This window comes from Lithobates pipiens, unplaced genomic scaffold (genome assembly GCF_037356315.1).
Source record: "Lithobates pipiens isolate NorthernLeopardFrog02 unplaced genomic scaffold, aLitPip1_a1.2 Scaffold_30, whole genome shotgun sequence".
Taxonomy (NCBI): domain Eukaryota; kingdom Metazoa; phylum Chordata; class Amphibia; order Anura; family Ranidae; genus Lithobates; species Lithobates pipiens.
In genome coordinates this window covers 47,942,800-47,968,612 of record NW_027507791.1, presented here as the reverse complement: position 1 = coordinate 47,968,612, position 25,813 = coordinate 47,942,800, and the positions used below count along the sequence as shown (strand labels likewise).

The window sequence follows — 25,813 nt, the reverse complement described above, 5'->3', positions numbered from 1 at the left end:
TAAGTCTCTATGAGTCTTGCCACATCTTACCACTGGGATTTTTGCCCATTCCTCCTTGCAAAACTGCTCCAGATTCTTCAAGTTGGATGGTTGCGCTTGTGAACAGCAATCTTTAACTCAGATCACAGATTTTCTATTGGATTGAGGTCTGGGCTTTGACTAGGCCATTCCAACACATTTACATGTTTCCCCTTAAACCACTCAAGTGTTGCTTTAGCAGTGTGTTTGGGGTCATTGTCCTGCTGGAAGGTGAACCTCCGTCCTAGCCTCAAATCACACACAGAGGGGTACAGGCTTTGCTCAAGAATATCCCTGTATTTAGCACCATCCATCTTTCCCTCAACTCCGACCAGTTTCCCAGTCCCGACTGCTGAAAAACATCCCCACAGCATGATGCTGCCACCACCATGTTTCACAGTGGGGATGGTGTTTTTCGGGTGATGTGATGTGTTGGGTTTGCACCAGACATAGTGTTTTCTTTGATGGCCAAAAAGTTCAATTTAAGTCTCATCAGACCAGAGCATCTTCCTCCATACATTTTGGGAGTCTCCCAAATCATTTTCCCAAACTCAAAATGGGCCATTTTATTTTTTGCTGAAAGTAATGTCTTTCTTCTGGCCACTCTACCATAAAGTCCAACTCTATGGACCGTACGGCTTATTGTCGTCCTATGTAAAGATACTCCAGTATCCGCTGTGGAACTCTGCAGCTCCTCCAGGGTCACCTTAGGTCTCTGTGCTGCCTCTCTGATTAATGCTCTCCTTGCCCGGTCCATGAGTTTTGGTCTGCGGCCTTCTCTTGGCAGGTTTGCTGTTGTGCCATGTTCTTTCCATTTGGTTATGATAGATTTGATGGTGCTCCTAGGGATCATCAAGGATTTGGATTATTTTTTATAGCCTAACCCTGACTTGTACTTCTCAACAACATTGTCCCTTACTTGTTTGGAGAATTCCTTGGTCTTCATGGCAGTCTTTGGTTAGTGGTGCCTCTTGCTTAGGTGTTGCAGCCTCTGGGGCCTTTCAAAAAGGTGTGTCTATGTAATGACAGATCATGTGACACTTAGATTGCACACAGGTGGACATCATTTCACTAATTATGCGACTTCTGAAAGTAATTTGTTGCACCAGAGCTTTTTATGGGCTTCATAACAAAAGGGGGTGAATACATATGCAGATGCCAATTGTGAGTTTTTTATTTCTGAAAAATAGTTTTATGTATATAATTTTCAAATGTTACTTCACCAGCTTAAGACTATTGTGTTTTGATCCCTCACATATAATTCATATTAAAAAAACATTGAACTAAAGACTGTAATGTAAGAAAATAGGTAAAAAGCTGGGGTGGGGGGGTGAATACTTTTGCAAGGCACTGTAGGGCTCCTCAAAGGGTGGTTATGGGTTCCTTAAGATGGGACTTCCCATCTGATGGTGCCTGCATAGTTCCAGGTCCAATGGAACTGTAAGGATGTTATGTTCTCACTTACCTCTACCAATGCGGGGTTCCAGTGACCTCTGAAGGACTAATCTTACAAGGGGTTCATTTTTCCAATGACCCCTGAAGGTCTGATCTGACAAGGGGCTCATTTTCCCAATTACACCTGAGGAATTAATCTTACAAGGGGTTCATTTTTTACAATGAACCCTGAAGGACTAATCCTACAATGGGTTAATTTCCCAATGACCCCTGAAGGACTAATCCTACAATGGGTTAATTTCCCAATGACCCCTGAAGGACTAATTTCATAAGGGGGTCATTTTGCCAACGACCACTGAAGGACCAATCTTACAAGATGATCGTTTTCCGAGTGACGCCTGAAGGACCAATCTTACAAGGGGTTCATTTTCCCAATGACCGCTGAAGGACTAATCTTACAAGGGGTTCATTTTCCCAATGACCGCTGAAGGACTAATCTTAAAAAGGAGTTCATTTTTACGAATGACCCCTAAAAGAACTAATCCTACAGTGGATTCATTTTTCTAATGACCCTTGAAGGACTAATCTTACAAGGGGCTCCCTGAAACTTGAAGATTTCAAGGATTCCTCAGGGGTAAAAAAGGATGAAAAAGGCCCCCCATCAGCCATGGGTGCCAATGCTTTATGGAACGTGTCCCAGTTCCAAGTAGACAAAACAAAAGTGAAGAAAGCCCTGCCACTGCCAAAAGCTTTCTTTGCCTTTTCCATAAACTTTATTAAATAGGGAACTGTGCAACACAAAAAATGCCATCCACCACACCCTGCTCCTCCTGTAACACATTTCACCCAGGAGTTGCTTGATCACGTAGGCAAGCTCCTCCTAGGGTAAAATACTTTAAAGGTGGCACAGTGAATGGTGTGGTTGGTAATGCATGGCTCCCTTCGGATTAAAGAATAACGAAAAAGAAAGGAATCGGCAGTGGTGGGAATTCTTTTGATTTCCAATTGTGAAATTGTAAACCTCTGATGATTTCTCCCATCTCTCCAGGATAGCCAAGTTTCTAGATTGGCACATCTGCTGTCTCCAATATTCCTGGTGGATTTTTTTTTTTATTTTAAAGTATAGAGAATGTAATAGGAGAGCTGGGACACCCAAAACTCAGAGGTTGACAAGAACAGAGCAGGAAATTATGGTAGATCTTGCTGCTGGACTATCTAAGATAGTGGAAGAACTACAAAGGTCGCAATTGTGACTGGGCCCTGGTGTTCCACAACTGTGTGTGGGGGGGGGGGGGGGCAAGACAGAAGGAAGGGGGTCCGCTGCGGGACCGTAAGGGTCTGTTGCGACCCCCCCAAAGTTGTGCTACCTTCTTAAGACTTTATGATTTAAAGGGTCTTTATAAAAATGGGCCTCCGGAACCGGTGGAAAGGGGCCCCAGCAGTCGGGGGGCCTTCATTGTTTCTTGCACCTGAGCCCTGTAGGTTCTAGTTATGCCTCTGATTCAAGACCTATATAAAGCCACTGCTTACTAAGTGTTTTTACAGTTGTCCCAATTGACAAGATATCCTTCATTTCCTATCCTAGGGACCACTGGTCACCAGTACAGGAACTGAGAAATGTCACCAGCACAGAGAGGACAATAGAAACTCGATAAAACACTTCTTTACGCTATCCAACACTAAAGAGTAGATTTTACAGGCGCTCCATTATAAAAATGCAGTGCAATAAACAGCAACATTGCGAACATGTGAGCCGTGTATTGAGCTCCATTCACCAAAAGCTGAATTCTGATTGCGGTCCTCATTCTTTGGGCATTGCTTTAGGTCTCATTCAATAAGTCCTTTAGCTCCTCCTCTTAGGATGGTGGCCAAACTGTCCAGCCCGCAACAAAGGGGGCCAGAGCCGTTTCCGCGTATCTGTGGAATCAGCACGTTGCCCTTCTTGCAAGTGCTGGAATTCACACTAACACCTGTTCACGACGGCGCTGGATCTAATTATGCTTGTGCTGCTCCATCTGCTAATTAAAAACCTGCAGTTCTATCTTTAGCTATGAGGGGAAAATGCTACCTGTGTGTTAAAAAAAAAAGAAAAAGAAAAGAAAAGCATTGGTACCATTCCAGCAAACGTTTCATCTCCACGCCTTTGAATTCAACTTAGGAGTCCTGCCCTACAAGAAGGATCAAAATGGTAGCCCTGAAGGAAGAACCAGTATGAGGGTCAACTGTCCAAAGCACTGCTGCTTCATAAATGTCAAACCTCTGGTTTATTTTTAAGCGTCAGGTCAAGTGTATTCAGAAAAGGTGGATCTTTTCTCTCACTTATCTTTACTAGCGTGCACCAGGGGTAGTAGGCCAGTCCAGAACTTCCTGTGACCAGTTATGGACAAACAAGACTCCTGATGGGTTTCCAGAGCGTTCCCAGGCCCACCAAGAGCCACGACTGCTTCCATGTGTTCCAGATCAGAATTTTCCAGGGACAGATCTATTTAAACATCTCAGAGGCCATATGTGTGGAAAAAAAATCTGTAATCAGTATCAACCAGTAGAAACTCAGCTTTACTGGTTTTCACCCAAGTTCCGCAGAAATCAAGCCAAATGCTTTTTTTAGCCCCTGTACACACGGTCGGAGATTTCCACAACCCAATCCGTCGGATTTTGTCCGTCGGATCTTGTCCGAAACTGTTGTATACACACGGTCGGACAAAGTTGGCGAAAAATCCGATCTTTCAGAACGTGATGACGTAATTTCGTTACGATGGGAGTACATTCAGGCTAGTAACCAATAGCTTTGATGTAGGAATTTGATCTGAGCATGCGTGGCACTTGGTCCGATCAAAATTCTCTACACATGATCGGAGTATGTCTGATCAGCCCAGTTGGTCGGGAAATGTTTCCAACATGTTGGAAAATTGGGTCCGACGGATATTCCGACGGAATCAGTCCGATGCATACCACACACAGTCGGATTATCCGACGACACGGTCCGATAGGACACATTCCGACGGATTCTCCGACCGTGTGTACAAGGGCTTAGAGGAAATGGTTGGAACTGATCAATCTTTATTGCTATTTATATTCTTACCTAGATTGTCCCTCGCTTCCTGTCCTGACCAGAAAATAAAACTTTTCAGTAGTCAGACAAAATCAAACCATTGACATCATTAATCGAAACAGGTGTTCCTATTGGGAGATTCATTTCATCTTTGGTCATGTTTCGGTAGTAAGTCACATGTTTTGGAAGGTTTTTTTTCCCCTCTAAGGTCATGTTTCGGTAGAATTTGTCAAATTTTGGATTTTACCTTCACTTTCTGCTCTAGTAATAGAAAGGTCTTCAGGGTGAATCTCGCCGGTCAAGATACAGACAGCATTACAAAAATTAACCAAAGGGTTTACCCCCTTTTCCATGATGTCCTAAAAAGTGTCAGGAAGGGCCTTCACAATTTTCAATGAGAAAACTGTTCAATATCAATACTCCTAACATCCTCGATGCTTGTAGTGAAAATGTATGCACAACGTTTAATTGCATCTAATAGAACATCCATTCCTAACCAGGAGGTTCAAATAACAAAGAAGAAAAGAAAATGGCGCAAAACGCCTAGTACGTTACCTCCAGCACTTTATTATTGGCTTAAAAAGTACAAATTATACTCACAAAGCAAATAGGATTAGTAGCATTTCAACGTGACAGAATCTAGAAGTCAGCCTTCCAACCTCATGGAATTATTCAGATGACAGACCAGCTGACGGGTTTCGGGGGACTTGCCCCCTTCCCCAGACCAACAGTCATTGCTCTAAAGGGGGCAAAATGCCACCCTTAGACATAAAATAATCATTGGTGTTATGCTGCTGCATCTGCCAAGTGGAGTTGGACTTGGAATTACGAAGGCACCAAGGTGGGAGGTTAGTCCACCACAACTCAATGAAGCCCCTAGAAGGATATGGAGCAGGGGTAGGCAACCAGTAGTCCTCCAGCTGTGGTGAAACTACATTTCCCATGAGACATTGCAAGGCTGATAGTTACAATTACTCCCAGAAGCATGATGGGACTTGTAGTTCTGCAACAACTGGAGGGTCCCAGTTTGCCCTCCCCTGCTCTGGAGGAACCAAGGAACAATGTAAACTTACCATAAATGATGCGACTGCCTTGGCCATTGTGTAACCCGGGTGGAAAATTAAGGCGATGCTGCCCTCCACATATCGGGGAATCCAGTACAGCACAAACAAAGAATAAAAAGGCCACAAATGCTGAGTGCATTACCTCCAGCACTTTATTAAAGGATTAAAAAGTACAAATTATACTAGCAAACCAAATACGATTAGCAGTGTTTCAACATGACAGAATCCAAAAGTCAGCCTTTCAACCTCATGGAATGATGAGACCTGCTGATGGGTTTCGGGGGGCTTGCCCCCTTCCTCAGAGCAACAGCCATTGTGTTTTTCGGCCAGTCCCCCGAAACACATCAGCTGATCTGTCATCCACATAATAAGTCAGTTTGGAAGGCGGACTTCTGGATTCTGTCATATTGGAAGGCTGACTTCTGGATTCTGTCATGTTGATACGCTTACTAATCCTATTTAGTTTGTGAGTATAATTTGTACTTTTTAATCCTTTAATAGTGCTGGAGGTAATGCACCCTAGGTGCCCTTTTTGTTGTTTGTGCAGTACTGGATTCCCCAATCTGCATCACTCTTAGCTTAATGTACACGGGACGTTTTAAAACCTCTCCTAAACAATTTAACTTGACAGATAGTAACCAACTTTTAAAAAATGTCCATTTTGCCACGTTTACGTTTGAGTTTAGAAGCTTTTTTTTTTTTTTTTTTAATTGTCAAAAATGTATCTCCATTAAAAAAGGCCTGTAAGAAAAATGCGGCTAAACGCAAGTTACCGCATTTACAAGCTATTACAGGCATTTGGCGTTTCAAATGCCTCTGAACATCCACCCTGAACGCATTTATTTCGCTTTCCAAAAAATGCTTCTAAACTCAAATGCCTAGAAACGACTAAACACGACCCTGTGTACATGTACTGATAAGATAACAGAGGAAAGTTCAGGGGCAGCTGAAAAACCCCCACATTCAACTGCTCCTAAACGTCCCTTTACCAGCAGTAGTGTACATGAAGTCTTCTATTCAGCCAGAGTTGCACGGTGGCCAAGGCATTTGTTTCATTTATGGCAAGATTCCCTAAGATATCCGACAGCTAAAAAGTGTCAAGTTTACATTGTTCCTTGGGTCCTTCAGAGGTTTCTGGAGGAGTTGCACAGTGGCCATGGAATTTGTATCATTTATGGCAAGCTATCCTAAGGTATCTGACTGCTAAAGTGTCAAGTTTACATTGTTCTTTGGGTCCTCCAGAGCAGCCTTTCTCAACATAGAAGGACCCTTGAACTAGTTCTCCAGTCTCGAGGAACCCCTGCTAAAAATTAGAACTCTACAACTCATAATACATTAGTGTGATGGTCAGTGGGAAGAATGGTCCTTACACTTGTGATCATCAGGAAGAATTACCTCCTTACAGATAGCTAAAAAGAAAATTGGTGTCAGTGGGAACTTATCTGAGAGGCAGAAATTGCCCAATGCCGAAGGAACCCCTAGCAACCTCTGGAGGAACCCTACTTGAGAATCACTGCTCCAGAGGTTTCTGGGAGGAGTTACACAGTGGCCATGGCATTTGTTTCATTTATGGCAAGATTCCCTAAGATATCCGACAGCTAAAAAGTGTCAAGCTTACATTGTTCCTTGGGTCCTTCAGAGGTTTCTGGAGGAGTTGCACAGTGGCCTTGGAATTTGTATCATTTATGGCAAGCTATCCTAAGGTATCTGACTGCTAAAGTGTCAAGTTTACATCGTTCCTTGATTGCTCCAGAGCAGCCATTCTCAACCAGGGTTCCATGGAACCCTGGGGTTCCTTCAGAGGTTTCTAGGGGTTCCTTGAGCTTTGACTGATGAACCACCTATTTGATGATGCCTTCAGAGTTCAAGGTTCCGCACCACTTAGCAAAGCCAGCAGCATGACACCAAATATCTTTTTATCGGTCTGTGAGGGTGGCATTCTAAACACCACTTTAAGGGGGGCATTCTTCCTATTGACCACTAATATAAGGAGCATTGTTCCTATTAAGCCCTAATGATTTGGTTTTAGTAAGGGTTCCTCGAGACATGAAAATTATTTTTGGGGTTCCTCTAGGGTTAAAAGGTTGAGAAAGCCTGCTCCAGAGGGTTCTTTAAACTGTGGTGGCCTGACCTCCCACCTTGGTACCTCCATAATCTCAGGCCCAATGCCACTTGGTAGAGGCAGCAGCATGACACCAAAGGTTATTTTAGCTGTCTGTACTGGTGGCGTTCTGCCCCCCCCCCCCCCTTTTCGAGGGGAACATTCCCCTCGTAAGGATGGCCTTCTGCCCCCATTGTAGGGGGAACATTCTGACCACCAATACAACAGACATTTTTTTTCACTCTGACTCCGATTATATAATTTTAGCAGGGCGTTCCCTGAGAACTGGAAATTTGGAAGTTCTTCTGGAGTAAAAAAAAAAGGTGGAGGAAAGCTGTAAGAAAAGACCTGTACAGGTACAGCTGGTCCTAGCGTCTATCAGCCCCGTCCTTTATCCTGAAGAAAAGAACAGCAAAACCCACATTTCTGCTTGTGCTTTACCGAACATTGCACGACTTCTTTGAATATCCTGTGAACTTTACACCTCCGCATCCTAAGCACGTCTTCCTGTGAAAACTGCTTCCTAACTACCACAGCCCCAGGAGTCGGGTAACACAATCCTCAGAAAATGACGCTTAAAATAGTCAACTCTGATGGAAAAGCTGCAAAAAAGAAACACAACAAGACCTGACCCAGTTCATGACTCATACGTCTCCCTGGCTCTATTTTGGAAAGATGGTTTCGATTGCTGGACTTGTACAATTTTTCTTCCCCTCCCGGAATAGTCAGATCTATGCTGGGCATAAACTGGGGTTTTCTAACGTAAACTTGAATGCCTCCTGCCCCAGCAAACGGTCTTAGTCTGCCTTTTGTTACACTAGCCAAATGGCTAGCTTTAGTATTACAGGTCAGATCAGGTCCAGCTATAGGAAATCTAGGCATTTTTTAATAATTTGAATATAAGTAGCACTGTCTACTGACGGCCAAAACCAGGGGCCTCCAAACTTTCTGAAACAAAGGACCAGTTTACTATCTTCAGTCTTTAGAGGGGCTGGACTGTGGCAGTGGGAATATCCTGTTGTCAGTAATAATGCCGCATCATTGCTTCCTGTGAGAGGAATAGTGTCCCATCATTGGTGTCAGTAGGAGGTATAGTGCTCAATAATTGGTATCAGTGGGAGGAATAGTGCTCCATCATTGGTATCAGTGGGAGGAATAGTTCCCCGTCATTGGTGTCAGTGGGGGGAATAGTTCCCCATCATTGGTGTCAGTGGGCGGGAATAGTTTCCCATCATTGGTGTCAGTGAGAGGAATAGTGCCCCATCATTGGTGCCTTGAGAGGAATAGTGCCCCATCACTGGTATCAGTGGGAGGAATAGTTCCCCATCATTGGCATCAGTGGGAGGTATGGTGTCCCATCATTGGCATCAGTGGGAGGTATGGTGTCCCATCATTGGCGTCAGTGGGAGACATGGTGCCCCACTGTTTATGTCGGTGGCAGGAAGTATGCCCCATTGTTATTGGCAGCAGGGGTAATAGTGCCCCAAGGGCTGGATAAAGGCACGCAACGGGACACAGTTTGGAGACCACTGGCTTAAACTATTGCCTACAATGCCTCCCTGAGCCATGCCAATGTTGTGTAGGAGAAAGGCACAGCTTACAACGAAGCTGTTAGCTCTTGGTGGACCAGACTGGATGGCTGCTTTGGCTATACAAGACCGGTGCTCTTCAAAACAGTCACAAAGAGCTGAAAGAAATTCTGTGGCTCTTAAGAAGGACTGTAGGCTGTTTATTGCCTCCAGCAGACACTGAGCTGAAAAAAAAAATATTTTACTCGGGGGCTCGGCTGTTGCTATACACCAGCTTTATTAATCCAGACCAGATCTCCAGGAATCTCGACCAAGCTGAGACCACAGGTCCCTCAACTTCTAGAAGACAACAAGAACTCCATTCAGTCCCACGCCTAGGCCCAGCACGATCTCTGAGGGACGTTGTTTAAAGAAACACACAATTCTTTTAAAGCACATAAACACAGGCCTGTCTATACAGCCATTACAAGGGCATTAATTATTTTTCACCTTTTGCAAGTCCCAGTTACGGGTCTAAATCTGCCTGAGGTCAACATAAGAATAGAGGGAGTGATTTGTTTTAGTCGGATCTGCCCCCTTCACCTACAATCAGTTCTTTCTTAAAAGGTTAAAAACGGCTAATAATGTTTTGGGGGCTGCTTGGTGGCCATTTTGTTAAGCTGGCAAGTTAGACAAGAAGTACCAAACAAATAATTAAATATCTTAAATACAACCGGTGCAAGTACTTGAGTTTGACTTGTTTTAGCCTTTTAATCCACTGAACAGCAGATTTTAGACTGTGGGGGGGAGTTTGAGGTAGTACTTTAAACCAATGGTCTCCAAACTTTCTAAGCAAAGGGCCAGTTCACGGTCCTTTAGGTTTAAAAGGGGGCCAGACTATGGCCAATGAAAATGAACAATGCCACATCATTGGTATTAATGGGAGGAACGGTGACCCATTGTAACAGTGGGAGCAATAGTGCTCCATCACTGGTGTCAGTGGGAGGAATGGTGCTCCATCACTGGTGTCAGTGGGAGGAATGGTGCTCCATCACTGGTGTCAGTGGGAGGAATGGTGCTCCATCACTGGTGTCAGTGGGAGGAATGGTGCTCCATCACTGGTGTCAGTGGGAGGAATGGTGCTCCATCACTGGTGTCAGTGGGAGGAATGGTGCTCCATCACTGGTGTCAGTGGGAGGAATGGTGCTCCATCACTGGTGTCAGTGGGAGGAATGGTGCTCCATCACTGGTGTCAGTGGGAGGAATGGTGCTCCATCACTGGTGTCAGTGGGAGGAATGGTGCTCCATCACTGGTGTCAGTGGGAGGAATGGTGCTCCATCACTGGTGTCAGTGGGAGGAATGGTGCTCCATCACTGGTGTCAGTGGGAGGAATGGTGCTCCATCACTGGTGTCAGTGGGAGGAATGGTGCTCCATCACTGGTGTCAGTGGGAGGAATGGTGCTCCATCATTGGTGTCAGTGGGAGGAATGGTGCTCCATCATTGGTGTCAGTGGGAGGAATGGTGCTCCATCATTGGTGTCAGTGGGAGGAATGGTGCTCCATCATTGGTGTCAGTGGGAGGAATGGTGCTCCATCATTGGTGTCAGTGGATGGAATGGTGTACCATCATTGGTGTCATCCCAATGTCGTCAGTGGATGGAATGGTAACCCATCACTAGTGTCAGTGGATGGACTGGTGACCCATCATTGATGTCAATGGATAGAATGGTGCCCTAAGGGCCACATCCAGCCCAGTTTGGAGACCACTGCTCTAATCAAGCTTTATGGCAGGCAAATAGGATAACAAGGAACAGGATATAAGGAGGAGTGAACAGAAAGATGACATCGTCAGTCTGTTGCTACCCCTTCACGTTCCAAGCACTTGTTGGGGCCAGGAGGTCGCAGACTGCAAGTCAGGTCACCAACCTGGCTCTGTTTTCTGACAGCAGGAGTGTGTAAATCTTAGGAGATAGAGGTATTTTAGCTACATGGAATTGTAAACTCCATGCAGTTACGCTTTAGGAAGAGAAATGGGCACAAGAACTGGTCACGTAAAGCTACGATACAAACCCCTGCACTACAGTTGCTTACTTTTTATCACGCCCGATGTTCCTCAACTTGCTCTTGCCATTCCTCTTTTTTACTACATAGAACACATTTAGACAGAACAGGTCCTGGGAAACCCCTCAATACCGGGTAATCAATATGCTTCTTGTGTCATGTGACAATGGGCAAGTGTTCCACTATCAGTCTGTTAAAATGGTTGTCACTGATAATTTGGAAGTAAATACCCCGATCTTATCTTTGGGATGCAATACAGCCATTACTAATCTTCCCGACACTTTAACTGTCACTGGACTGTATCTCCCATGATGCATCACCTGCCAAGACACTTAGCAATTGACCAAGATGCCTGGTTTTGGTCACTGTTGATCTCCTACACATAATCTTAAAGGGCTTTTCCACTTTCTCTCAAGAAACTTCAGCCGGTCATCTATTTTCACAAAGCCACCCAAAAGTTTTTGGTTTCCTTGCCTGGCATGGGTTTCTAAATCCTAACCACCTACTATGGAAACCACTTGCATTCTTGAAAAAGATCCTTAACACGAAAAAACTAAAAAAACTTGGTTAAGTCTCAGACTTGCTTGTCGGAATTAGTACTAAGGCTGATTAGTGGAGGACCCAAGTGATATACCCATGCCAATAACCTGGAGGGAAACGTAGAAATCTTCCACCAGCTCACTCAATGAAATCATCAGCTTTTTCGGACAAGAAAAGCTCCCTGCCGAAATCCTTCTGTCCTCTCGCGTGATTTTTTTTTTCTATCCCAGTTATGAAGCGTTGTCTCCTTGTGGACCAACTACATGGCTGTTCATATGTCAATGCTTATTGTTTGAGTGATACATGTGCATACACCAGGACAGGCGCTGCCTCTGTTCACCAACACAAGCCCACTCTTAGGACACATGGCCACCATATTCCTGACAATACATCCATACAGATTGTGTCCTTACAGGTCAAAGGTCTCATGTACCCTGCATACAAGGTTGGTCAGTGATAGAAGTTCAATTGTTTTACTTTTTGAGTACCCCCTGCCTACACCCAAATTCCCCCTCCCAATACAATCCCTTCCCCCCCAATCTCCCTGTGGCACCTCTCAACCTCACAAAATATCACAGTGCCCAGGGCAGCTGTCTCTCATGCCCACCCCTCGTACCGGCCCAGTGCGCATGCTGTGGGGATACAGTTTTTGTACAAGCTGAGGGAAGAGTTTCACAGAAAGAGGGCATGGCTTTGCTACATCACTATTACTACTATTGTACAGGCCAAATTAGCAACCAATCAGGATCTGATGTCAAGGTGGTGAGAGCAGAGCAAATGGCCAATCAGCAGGCTGGGAACATGTCCATGCCCAAGTTTGAACCTGCCTGTGCTGCCTAGGATCACAATTCTGTCTGCGTCGAACTACATATACTTTTGGTAGATGTAAAGGGATCAGCCAAGATGACTGGCTAAAGTTTAGATGGCCACTAGAGGGGGAACCTGCAAATCTTGAAAATACGATACAGCAAAAGGTGTATAAACCGTAAAAATAACAATAAGAACTTAAAATAGGCGCTGCTGAAAGGACACTTTATGTTTAGCAAGTGACTTCAATGCAGATATACGATAGTCTAACTCGTGTAGGTACAAATATAGCTTTATTGACACCATAACATATGGAATGGGGGCAGCTTCCTGCACCACTCCTTGGAATACTCCGGAGATCATACATGGCGCCTTGCATCACATCTCTGAGCGGCACAGGAATAATCAAAACTACTTCCGTGTGTTTACACCTCCTCCAGATTGGAAATGTGGGCAACTCACTAACATGCACTAATCTGCATAAAAATGGCCCGTGGCCTCCTGGGCTTTCCCATGATGGTTTGCCTTTCTGGAGCTCATTAGAAGGCTGATTTATGATTTCATGATAGAATACTGAAACCAGTTGAGTCATTTGTAAACCTGAGCACAGATGATAGCAGACAATGGTGCAAGACATTCTTATTCCAGCTGGGTATCAAAGTTAAAAGGAAATACCGCGATTAACTCCATGTCCAATGCCAGCCCTCCTGCACTTTACAAAATCAATTTCAAATTCTGGAACTTTTTAAGGTATTTCTACCTTTACCCTATGCAATCTCAAAGCTTCTCTCTGCTTTTTAATAATTGTAAGTCCATCGGCTGTGTCCATCACCGACACTTCCGGGTGTGCCGACTGGTGATCCAGCCCTGCAGTCAATCGTAACATTAGCATGTCGCTAGAGTCTTCTGGATCCCGAGAGCACCTTGCCACTGGGCAACCAACAGGAAGTGTCAGTGTTAGCCAGGCAGTGACGTGGACAGCCAAAAAAATGACCCTCCTTCTCTGCAGGGAAGAAAATGTCGCTGTTTCCGAGTCCAAATCCTAGATCCTAAATCCTAGTCCAAATTCACGCCCCTTACTACACACTGAATCGGGCCCCGACCGCTACAACACTGGGAGGCAGACAATACCAAAGGCCTCAAAAAAACAGAGTCAGGTTCCTGAGCGTCTGTGGCGTAAGACTAAGTTGCAGCAAGATTTCAGCCAATATAAATCTACCCTCGAAAAATACCATTCCTGTCTCCACACTGCCAAAAAAAATCTACTTTATCACTCTCATTAACAACCTCTCACGCAGTCCCCGTAACCTCTTTTCTACCTTTACCGCTCTTCTTCGTCCTCCATTACCTCCACCCACTTATTTACTGCCCAGGAGATTGCTTATCACTTCAAAAATAAGATTGAGACCATTCGTCTCGAGATCTCCACTCTACAGATATCTCCCTCACTTTACACTCCTTGTCCTCCTGCACAATCAATACTTCCCTCTTTTAACCCAGCTACTATAGAGGAAGTCACTAAACTTTTTTCCAACGCCCACCTAACCTCCTGCCCCTTGTTCCTTCTCAAATACTATGGTCACCATCTGGTTCTATCCTACACTCTAACTCATATCTTCAACCTCTCATTCCCTACTGGCATCTTCCCCAACCCTCTAAAACATGCGCTAGTCACTCCCATACCAAAAAAGGCCTCACTAGACCACCAATCTTAACAACCTAAGACTCATCTCTTTACTCTCTTTTGCCTCCAAACTCCTTGAACGTTTAATCTACAAACGACTGAGCGACCTTCTCATTGAGAATAACCTTCTTGATCCCCTTCAGTCTGGATTTCGCCCTCAACACTCCACAGAAACTGCCCTCCTAAAACTCTCAAACGACTTACTAACAGCCAAAGCCAATGGTCATTATCCCGTACTCTTACTCTTGGACCTTTCCGCTGCCTTTGAAACAGTTAACCACCCCTTCCTCCTCCAAAAACTCAATTTGCTTGGTCTCCATGGCTGCGCTATCTCATCGCACCTTCAGTGTCACTTACAACTCCACTTCCTCCTCTCCAACTCCTTACCGTCGGGGGTCCCCCAAGGTTCTGTCATTGGACCTCTTTTGTTCTCGATCTACACGTCCTCCCTGGGTCAGCTGATAGCCTCCCATGGCTTCCACTACCACTTATATGCTGATGACACCCAAATCTATCTCTTAGCCCCTCAGCTCACCCCATCAGTCTCCTCACGCATCACTAATTTACTAACAGACATATCAGCCTAGATGTCAAACCACTTCCTTAAACTGAATCTATCTAAAACTGAGCTCTTAATATTTCTCCCCCCCCCACCCCCCACGTGCTCCTTCCCCTGGCTTCTCTGTCAAGATCAATGGCACATCTATCAGTCGACCCCACATGCCAGGGTTCTAGGGGTAACCTTAGACTCTGAACTGTTCTTTGAGGCCCATATCCAATCCCTTTCCAAATCATGCCGGCTTAGCCCCCGCAACATTTCCAGGATATGCCCCTTTTTAACCAACGACACCACCAAGCTTCTAATTCACTCCCTGGTCCTCTCTCGCCTCGACTACTGCATCTCCCTCCTCATTGGATTACCTTTACATAAACTATCCCCCCTTCAGTCCATAATGAATACCGCTGCAAAACTCAACCACCTTACCAATCATTCAGTGTTCTCCACCCCTCTCTGCCAATCCCTCTACTGGCTCCACTCACCCAACAAATAAAATTCAAAGTACTAACAATAAATTACAAAGCCATCCACAGCTCTACCCCCAGCTACATCACTAACCTACTCATCACTAACTTATCCCAAAATACCAACCAAGCCGCTCTCTTTGGTCCTCCCAAGACCTCTCTCTAGCTCCCTTATCACCTCCTCCCATGCTCGCCTCCAGGATTTCTCCAGAGCTTCTCCCATCCTTTGGAACTCCCTACCCCAATCTGTCCGACTGTCCCCTAATCTATCCATCTTTAGACGATCCCTGAAAACCCTTCTCTTCAAAGAAGCCTATCCTGCTTCTAACTAATACACCATTTTACTTCCTCCATCAGCTCATCCCCCCCCCACAGCTATTACCTTTTGTATCAATTGAAACCTTCCTTTTTAGATTGTAAGCACTAATGAGCAGGGGCTTCTGATTCCTCTTGTAACAAATTGTAATGTAACGAATATCTGCCTTTATTTTGTTAAGCGCTGTGCAAACTGTTGGCGCTATATAAATCCTGAATAATAATAAATTATATATAAAAAATGTATATATATTATATAATTTTATATATATTTTTATTATATATATATATATTTTTTTTTATTATTATATATATATATATTTTTTTTTATATATATATATATATATATATATATATATATATATATATATATATATATATATATATATATATATATATACATATACATATACATATACACACATATACATACACACACACACATATATAAATCAACAATGTACGTAAAACATTAACATAACATGACAAGGTCACTTTCATTGTCGTCAATATATCTAACAATACTTTTACAACATGGGCAGCCTTTGTGCACAATGCGGTGTACACATTCCAACCACAGCACAATGCCACACACACACACACACACACACACACCCACTCATTACTGTACAAATCAGCAGACGCCATCCAGCGCACACGCCAGAGGTGTCAAAAGTGGCAGTCAATATATTTCGCCCCAGGTCGAATAAGCTCGTATCGTAAATTGGCAGCCTCGTGTCAGCGCATCGTAGCCCTTGGCCAAGAGACACCGCTTATTAAAGTGACACTCGGTGCCAAAAAAAAAAAAAAAAACCCTGACTTTTAAGCTCTCAGGCGGTAAAAGCCTCGCAGTGCAGCAGATGTGGAAAACGCATGGCGGTGACAAAAATTGCGACGTACCTTGGAAAATCGGGCTTACCATGAGAGAGGAGGGACAGGCTGGAAGCTACGGGGCTCTTCGGGGCTAAAATGACACAGGACTGCTGTCCCCCCGGCAGGAAGCCTGCAAGGCTCCAGCTTGTTGTCAAGCCAATCAAGAAGTCGGAGCCCCAGGATACAAACTCTTCCGCTTGCTTCTTTTGTTTTGTGAGTGTTAAGACATGATAGCCCCCTCCTCCCCGCCCCCCCCCCACCACCTCTCCGAATATAGGAAGCAGATGAATATCACTTGGGAGATAACAGTATGGTTGGGTCACAGATCTCCATAGAGTGGTGACCAAGCTGGAAAGTCGCTCAATCGTCCTACTAAAGCCAATAAGAGCAGCAACTGATCATTAAAAGAATGGAACACTTGGATCCCTATGGAGTAAGCCACACACGCAGCAGGCAGCATATTGCGGCAATTGACGCATATGATGAGTAATTCTCAAAGCTCTCAGAAACAAACGAATGAGGTTCCATACACGTTGTTGCTTCCCATTTATATGAATGGGCTGCCAATGCGCCGACATAAAGTGACCCTTTAAAGTGGTTGTAAACCCCTTACAACCACTTTTTACTACAGGCAAGTCTATCATTTGTCAGTAAGGCTCGATTCACATCTATGCATGTTGCTTTTGAGCATATCTGCAGTACTTGCCGTGTTTTTGGACACGCGTTTTTACTGCGATTTGCTTTTTTTTTTTTTTTTTTTTTTACACTGTGGTTTCTTAGCAACCAGCTATATACAGTGTAAAAAAATAAAAATGAAAAAAAATAAAAAATAAAAAAATAATCGCAGTAAAAACGTGGTACTTGCATTTTGGATGCGGGTCCGTTGAATTCTATTACATGCAAAACGCTGCATTTTGCATGGAAAAAAAAAAGTCCTGGACCCTTTCCAAAAATGCAGAGGCACAAAAATGCATTGGTGTGAACATGTTCCATAGGGACCCATGTTAAAAAAATGTCTCTGCATTTCTGCAAAATGCATCAAAAAACGCATTCGCGTGAATCAAGCCTTACTCAGTCGCTTGCTGAGAGGATGAACCGGTTGCCGATCCAGACGTGTCAGCGGATGCTGACCATATTTGTCTCAATCTTGCCCGAGCCTGGACTGGCTCTGTGACGCCAGCTGACAGCGCGCTTCGGCCCCCCGCTGTCTGCTGAAAATGGGTTACAGGTGGTGCAGAATGATCTGCACTCCTGTGACCCACAGGAGAAGTACAGCCAAATGAGCTGTGTGATTGTAAAATCCTTACATATAAAAAGGTGACTGGCCCCAGGTGATACACAGGAGATCAAATCCTCCTACATAAGTTGTACCTGTTTATCTGCAGTCCTCTCTTCTGCACATCCGCCAGCATTTATAAAGCTTGTTTGAGCTTTCAGAATGCAGTGGGTGGAGAGCTGAGATTACGCACCACAGAGCTCAGTGAGAGCTGATTGGAGGGAGGGGACACAACCCCCTTTACACAGCAGCTGAGGCTGTCAATCACAGGCTGTGTGCTGGAGCTCCCTCCTCTGTCCCCTTTTTTGCCCTTCGTGTCAGGAAAGTTTGTCAGAAGTGACTCATGCTGGCAGAGGAATGAAGCAGCAGACAGAAATGACACTTAGTGCTCTGGATTGAAACAAGTACGCACTATAGAGCAGAGGGTCTCAAACTGGCAGCCCCCCAGCTGTTGCGAAACAACAAGTCCCATGAGGCATTGCAAGGCTGACAGTTACAAGCATGACTTCCACAGGCAGAGGCATGATGGGACTTGCAGTTTCGCAACAGCAGGAGAGCCACCAGTTTGAGACCCCTGGTATAGAGGGATATCGCTTTGTTCACATTTCATGTCAGAGGTTTACAACCTCTTGAAGTTGGCCATATATGGCTTGAATTTCTAAAATTGGCTAAAATCTGAGCTGTAGATTGTTCTATAGGAAGCTTTTCCATTCCCTATCCAGGCCCTTATGAAGGCAATAGAGATATATATATATATATATATATATATATATATATACATATAAAATATAAGAGAGAGAGAGAGAGATTATCTCTCTCTCTATACAATATATATATATATATATATATATATATATATATATATATATATATATAAATAATATATAATAATGCTATTATTACTATGCAGGATTTATATTCATTGACCTGATAACTTCCTGTGCTGTGCTATTACTATTATTGGTATCATTTTTATTATTATTTTTGATAATATATAATTATTATTATACAGGATTTATATTCATTAAGCTGATAAGTTCCTGTGCTATACTATTGCTATTATTATTATTATATTATTATTATTATTATTATTATACAGGATTTATATTCATTGAGCTGATAACTTCCTGTGCTTTACCAATTACTACTATTGTTATTTTGTTCATATTATTATTATTATTATTATACAGGATTTATATTCATTGAGCTGATAACTTCCTGTGCTGTACTATTACTATTATTGTTAGAATTTTATTATGATTTTTAATATATTAATATTATTATTAAAATAATATTACAAATAATAATAATAATCATAACAATAATAGTAATAGTACAGCACAGTGAATATAAATCTTGTATAATAATAAAAATTATACTAATAGTAATAGTAGAATAGTAGTATACTAATAGTAATAGCACAGGAAGTTATCAGCTCAATGACTATAAGTCCTGTATAATAGTAATAATATAATATTAAAAATAATAATACACATGATAATAGTACAGCATAGGAAGTTATCAGCTCAATGAATATAAATATTGTATATTATTATAAGATATATTAAAAATAAAAATTATAATAATCAAAACAATAACAATAATAGTACAGCACAGAATGTTATCAGCTCAATGAACATAAACCCTGTGTAATATCAATCCTGTATACGAATAATAAAATAGAATATTAAAAATAATAATAATACAACACAGGAAGTTATCAGCTCAATAAATATAAATCCTGTATAATAAAAATTATAACAATAATAGTAATAGTACAGCACAGAATGTTCAGGGTTTATATGAATATAAATCCTGTATACTAATAATAAAAAAAATTTAATATTAAAAATAATAATAATAATAGCAACAACAATAATATTAATAGTACAACACAGGAAGTTATCAGCTCAATGAATATAAACCCTCTATAATAATAATAATAAAATTGTAAAAATAATAATAAAAAAAACAATAACTATAATAATAATAATAGTAAGGCACAGGAAGTTCTCAGCTCAATTCGTTTCTGGCAGGATCAACCGGTAATTTTTTTTGCACTTTCGAACAGATATAACCAAATGCTTCCAATGGTACACTTCGCTCCTTCCCGCCCACTCCAGCATCTCTTTAAAGGGTTCTGGGAAGGACTGGATTGGGGATCACGAGACCACTGTGATTGGCTGTCACAGTGGTCACATGATCAGGAGCTGGCGCCGCCGGCTACCCATCATTATTGGGGTCGGTGAGCCGTCTTTGATAGCTGGATTCCTGTGCTAGGAGTACACAGTGAACGCGCTCTCAGCTCAGAGACCCTCAATTGTCCAGTGACCCATGTGTGTGTGTGTGTGTGTGTGTGTGTGCGCCCGTTAAATCCCACCCTTTGCCACCGTACACATGTGGGCAGCAACAGATTAAAACAGACCAAAAAAGGGGGGCAAATGAGAGAAGTTGATGGTTCAGGTGTACAGTGTATCTGTACATACAGGTGCACCAGACATAACTAAGGATGGCTGCGGAGGTGAGCGGCAGAGCGATTTGCGCCCAATGACGATGCTCCAAATCCCATCTCCGCAGTCAAGTAAGCAGATGTCAAATTCCGATTGGCTGCTGCAAGTTTCTGTAACATGCACGCTGCCGTCACCTTATAATATTTGGAGGATTTACTCTATATATAGTAAAAGGCATCAATAAAAGTTAGTACAGTTGGCCAGGCTGCTCCCCCCCCCACCGCCACCACCACCCTGTTCTCTGGCTTATCGTGCTTCACTTAGAGCCAGACACAAAGTGATACAGACATGTTCAGCACATGGATACTGTGAACCGGTTTCCATAGCGACTATCACCACGCAACAGCTCCAAGGTCTTGCCCTCCTTGATGCTCGGAGAGCTGGGGAAGGCACAGGCATGGCAGCAAAAGCTCCGGGGAGTCTGCAAGCACCGTGTCGCTGCCCCTCGCCGCAAGGGGCCCCTTAACCCCTGAACGCTGGGCAATCCCCGGTTTTGCATAACCTGGAATAAAAAAAAAATAAACATAAAAAAAAAGAAGGAAAGTTTCATTCTAACGTTTAACATCTAATAAGTTTATAGAATGCGGGTTGCGGAACACACAAGCGGTTTTCTTTCGGCGCAATCTTATTTCTGTTTTCGGGGGTCCTGTACCGCACACAAATGCTTCGGGCTCAGTATAGAGGACATTAGGCTTTCAGCGATAAAACATTCCGCGTATAAGCGACAAAGCCCCTGCAAGGTGAGAATTTCCCGTAGGCGCACGCGTCGCCAGGTATGAGCGACTTTAAGGAGAACGCCGGTCAAAAAAGTTTTCAATTAAATATTTCCATCAATAGCCACAAAAGGACACAAACCCACTTTGTTTGTACCAAAGGCCTTTGCAAACCCAGATGTTCCCTTGTAAGGTTGCGGTGACATCATCGATGTGCCGCACCTACCCTGTGCAGAGAACAGAGCTGTTGGAGAGGCCCAGCAGGCTCCACCTACTACAGAAAACAACAGGAGGGGGCGGAGACCAGACCAGGGATGAGGATTGGGTATGCGTCAATCCAAGTCCGAAACCAACCTGAGCAATCCCACCACTTTACAAGGCCAATTATCTGCGATGAGGGCATTTCCCACCCCACAGCCACACAAGGGACATGTATATGTGTAGCTGTAGGGAGATGACTTTCTTCTTTGACCAATCAGTACTAGGTGAGGGGATCTGCCAAAGAGAGATCCCCTAAGGTTGATAAAGAAAGAACCTAAGGGCCATCTATCCTCCCCCTAGACTTTAGAGTAGGCCCACACACTACAATCCATGTGAAAAAAGGCACACTTAGGTCCACCTAGCCAAAATGCCAGGTAGACCCTGCACTTCATGGTCATTCGAAGCCAACCAACAAGTACTGGTTGAGGGACTCTCCCGAAGAGAGGTAGTCCCTGCTCTTTATGGTCAGTCGGAGACAACCAACAAGTACTGGTTGAGGGACTCTCCCAAAGAGAGGTAGTCCCTGCTCTTTATGGTCAGTCGGAGCCAACCAACAAGTACTGGTTGAGGGATTCTCCCGAGTGTGGCTGTGGGGTGGAGACTGTCTTCGTTTTTTTTTCTCAAGCTCACGATGCATGGAGTAAAAACATAGCACCAAAAGCGAACAAAAAAAAGTGCACATAAACACACACAAAATTGCACTAAGGGTGTGTCATATGGTCCCCTCTCGAAGAGGAAGGACCCTTCCCTGACCACCATCAGGGCTCAAGACTCCTGAAGGGGGGGGGGGTGTAAGGCACACTTAGGTCCACCTAGACAAGGGGTCTCAAAACTTTGGCCCTCCAGTTGTTCAGAAACTACAAATTCCCATCATGCCTAGTCATGGCTGTGAACGTCAGAGTTTTACAATGCCTCATAGGACATGTAGTTCTGTAATAGCTGGAGGGCCATATTGTGGAGATCCCTGACCTAGACAAAAAGGCCCAGTGGACCCCTCTCCTCATGACAAAATGATGCTTGACTAATCAGTACTAGGTGAGGGGATTTCCCAAAGAGAGATCCCCCTAAAGTAGATGAAGAAAGAACATAAGCCCTGAGAAAATGACGATGATCTAGAGAAATCAAAGTTTGATAATCATATTACGAGCATAGGCCTTTTCTGAGGTGACCAAAACAGGGAAATATCTGTGTTGTGGTTAAACCTTTTAACCTAAATAGAGCACCCTCAGGAAGTAGAGAGATGAAATCAAAGAAATATGGGGACACTTGGCGTTGTGGCCAGAGTAGGCCCAAGTATGCCATTGGTGGTTAGAGCCCCCCCCCCCCCCCCATGAGCAAGTACACAATGGCCACAAGGTCTCTATAGATTTTGGATCTGGAAGTTTCCACTGAACTACAAGAGTCATACTATCGCAAGGACCAGAAAGATATGATTGCCATATCTGCCTTGGGCTGCCTGGTATAAAATGCCAACATTGGGGTACCTAAAGCAAGCCAGCAAAACAAATACACTGTTTAATGCTTCAGGGCCTATTCACACCTGCGCCCCTGTTACCTTAATGCATTTTACATTTCGTTTGCCCGTTCGTTTCGTAAGGCAGTTAACTAGGTTTACCTCTCCTAATAAAATACTGGGTCCATTTGTGGCCAACGTGGCATACCAAAATGCCTCTGTATTCATATCTATGCATTGACAGCCTATAGGAAATAAATGCACCCCCCCCCCCCATCCACGTTACTGTGCATTAAATTCATAAGTGTGAATCCAGCCTCAGGGCTCATTCATACCCTATGCGTTGGGCTGCATTGGGCAACCCAGGCCTAACAGGAAGACAAGGCAAGTTGACCTAAAGGCATAGTTGCCCTTTACTAAACCCAACCTACCCAGGTAAGTGGTGCCTGTAGACAAATCCTTATCCTGCCTTGTTGCTAGGATGTTGCTAAGAGACATCCAGCTGTCACTGCTAACTTCCACCATCAGGGGAATGTCTTTCTCCAATTCAAACCCCTTCACACACATGCTCTCCCCTGATGCAGTAGTTCTGAGCTCAGTATTTGAGAGTATGCTCCTGCAATGGTAGAGGTTAACCGTGAGAGCGAGGAGTCTTAGCAACATCCTAGCAACAAGGAAGGATGGCATGATGCGATCTCTAGCAACATCCTAACAACAAAAAAAGGACAGGATGATATCATCCTTGTAATTGTTTTAGTCAGGCCTCCAGAGGCACGTAAATGGCCTACACCTATAGCAAGGGCATTATTCAACTTTGTTCAAAGCTGCATATAGTTTGTTTTCTTCAACAGATGTTCATATGTCTTTATGCCTTAAGTCCTATTGGTTCAGCGCACAACACTGGCTAATAAAAAGGTAGGACATGCTGCATTTTTGGACCGTACAGCATGTTGCAACACACTAGAGCGCACTACAACACGCAACGATGAATATGTCATTGTGTGTTATTTTAATAAAGTTAAAAAAAAAAAAAGCAGTGTGAGGCACTCCGACACAGCACACACCAGCGACCGTTCGTTATAACCTGTATGGGCACGACCTTAGGCTTGGTTCACACTTGAGCGTTAGCATCTTTGGTCACACTCTTAACACGTTTTCAGGTCTAAGGATTTTTAATAGGCCAAAGTTGGCGGGAAAAAAAAAAGTGTCTTAGTTGCACCCAACAAAAACTATTGAGCCAAAAATGTGAGAGCTTGCCCCAAAGAAGCTGTTGTACTTCTTTAGCGACACACGCAGCATTTAGATATGAACGGCCCCTATAAAATATAACAGAAATCTTACTGTTGAGTGTTGTCCTTCAAGAAACGCACAACAAAATCACATTTGATCCAACCGGCTGCCATGAACAAAATGGCTTCCATATCACAGGTTGTCTTTAAAACACAACAAGCCTCTCTTATAAGAGTCAGAGGATAGAACTTTCTAGTTGCCCCTAGCAACCAGATTTTCCCGCTCATTTTTCTATGCTGACTGGAAATGTAAATAAATAAATACATTTGACTGAAAAACAGGCGACCAGAATGCTTCAGACACTTTGATAAATAAAAGGCCCGGGTAGCACCTATGGAAAATGAAACTTCGATTTTAGTTATGCCTCAATGCAAGAAGCCATTTTGTTTGAGAGGTTTACCAGCTAATCAGTTGTAGCCTTTGCTCCCTTCCATACAAGCCTATTCGAATAGGCGTCCAGTCACGGTACGTTTCACCTCAGTGTAATTAACGACACCCGTAATTAGGTGATAATACCGCAACTTATTGGTTTGGCTTCTTCCCCGCTAATAATGAAGTACTAATTTCCTCAAATCGGCTCAAAGCTCCCAGATCAGTAAAACAGACAAATGGTGTTATTTGAAAACGTAAGGGGCAGAACGTGATTGCCCACAGAATTTATCTGTTGGCCGCCCAACGTAAACAAAATTGGACTGGCTGCTTTGGTTACTCCACAGCGTCCTTCTTTGCACAATAACCTTTTACAAAGCGTCAGGGCCTAAATTAACCTTTTAAAAATCGTGAACCACCATCGGCAAAGGAGACGCGGCTTTCTGTATTTTGTCCCTGTCATGGCCACCGCAGGGACATTGGCAGCTGTTGCTATGGAAACAGATGCAAACAGCAGTAACGGGCCGCCGTCTGCGTCACCTGTTCTTCGCGTCTCGTGAAAGAGCCTGCTCACTTGATGAGTAATGACATGTGGGTGCCAGGAACGCAGGGCGACATGCCAGCTGGTTCTGCTGCGGACTCTGTCAGGTCTCCATCGTCCATGCCTCTTTGATTCCTTAGGCCACGATGACCGCGAAGTACCGAGCACCGCGTGTTATGGTCTCCTGTAGCACAAGTGCATGCTGGGATATCTATCATATTTTAAAAAAAATACATATTTATCTGTTTATGATTAACCGGTCCTTCCTAGGCCTGAACCCCAAGGCTAGGTTCACACATGTCCGGCTGCGGTTTGGTTTACTGGTTTAAGTGCAAATTTTTACTTAAATTCGCACCTAAACTGGACCACAAATCGCACAGGACCCTTTTCAAAAGTAGACCGCATCCACCCTGGACATGTGCGAACCAGCTTCACTGAACGCTGGTTCGGTTCACATGTAAGGCAAATCGGATGTGGTTAAAAACACAATTGATTCGCATTTATGTGAACCAAGCCTAAAAGGGATAGTTTAGCTTTAGCCAAAAACTGCCCATGCAGGTCACTAGCGTCTGTAAATAAAAACCAAACTGTGCAGCTTTGACCAAAGACGATTAGGTATAGGCCATTTACATACCTCCTGAAGCCTGACTGGAAAATGCCTAGCTGTTACGGTTCACCTTCATCAGAGTTGAGTTCTCAAACGATGAATTCAAAGCTACTGCATAAGGAAGAGAAAGAGCAGAGGGCAGTTGAATCTGTGAAAAAGCTCACTTTTCATGCAATTCTGCAATTCACTTCAAGTGGCTGCCCTATGCGAGTTTGTTGCCCAAAAGAAGCTCCTGCATGTTTTTGGGCAACATCTTATACGCAATTTTTAAAGGTGCGTTTTTCCACAAGATTCTGTCCTGAAACAATTCTGGGAAAAGAAAAAAAACGCACCGCAATTAAAATGAATAGC

At 43.7% G+C, this 25,813-nt stretch overlaps 1 protein-coding gene across 9 annotated transcripts in view; it reads right to left on the bottom strand.

The window, feature by feature from the left end:
* The window catches only part of MEF2D (myocyte enhancer factor 2D), a 290,869-nt gene that overhangs the window by 111,990 nt on the left and 153,066 nt on the right, over positions 1-25,813 (bottom strand). Inside the window, exon 1 of one of the 9 annotated variants that reach the window (XM_077464180.1) lies at positions 16,489-16,507. The exons of the other annotated variants lie outside the window; for them this stretch is intronic. The gene's annotated coding sequence lies outside the window, so the exon portion shown is untranslated. Of the gene's footprint in view, positions 1-16,488; positions 16,508-25,813 lie in introns of those variants that run through there. 9 annotated transcript variants of the gene reach the window in all.